Source organism: Scyliorhinus torazame, chromosome 14 (genome assembly GCF_047496885.1).
Source record: "Scyliorhinus torazame isolate Kashiwa2021f chromosome 14, sScyTor2.1, whole genome shotgun sequence".
Classification (NCBI taxonomy): Eukaryota; Metazoa; Chordata; class Chondrichthyes; order Carcharhiniformes; family Scyliorhinidae; genus Scyliorhinus; species Scyliorhinus torazame.
The window spans coordinates 166,089,781-166,090,467 of record NC_092720.1 but is presented as its reverse complement, the minus strand read 5'-3'; the positions used below and the strand labels follow the sequence as shown (position 1 = coordinate 166,090,467).

At 47.3% G+C, this 687-nt stretch overlaps 1 non-coding gene across 1 annotated transcript; it reads left to right on the top strand.

Moving 5' to 3' along the window:
• The first annotated feature begins 254 nt into the window (after positions 1 to 254).
• trnal-cag (transfer RNA leucine (anticodon CAG)) lies at positions 255 to 337 on the top strand. Its single transcript has one exon. It is a non-coding gene; the product is annotated as a tRNA-Leu (tRNA).
• Positions 338 to 687: the final 350 nt, after the last annotated feature.

Below are 687 nucleotides of genomic sequence, written 5' to 3'. Positions count from 1 at the left end.
CCAGATGTTATTCTGTCAACATCTTCGTGTGAGGAACAGGTAGGGCGGGAATTTGGTCTTTGTTGATTTGAGCAGACAGATCAATGCAGGAGGAGAAGCTCCTCAACCCCCGGCGGCTTGGGGAAGGATTGGGACTCAGATACACGACTCTCGCGGAGGTTGAAAAACGGAAAAGCACATTGAATTATGAATATAATGACATGGAAGCTGAAATTCGAATTGATCTGTGCAGAGAGCGAGACTCGGTTGTACTTGTCAGGATGGCCGAGCGGTCTAAGGCGCTGCGTTCAGGTCGCAGTCTCTTCTGGAGGCGTGGGTTCGAATCCCACTTCTGACATTAATTTTCCTTCGCGAGGCACCATCCAAACCTGCGAAATCTTTCACCCGGAGGCGCAAGGGGAGCAGAGACAGAGAAAAATATAGGACTGTGTGGAGTTTGCACATTCTCCCCGTGTCTGCCTTGGTCTCATCCAATGAACAAAAAGATGTGCAGCTTGGGTGGATTGTCCTTTTTGAATACGGACATTACATTATGGTGGGGCAGGCAATAAACAAAGATATAACGGATGCATGGATAAATGGTACAGCAGTTTTCATGGGGGAGTTTAATCTACATGTCGATTGGTTTAACCAGGTCGGTCAAGGCATCCTTGAGGAGGAGTTTATAGAATGTATCCGTGATAGTTT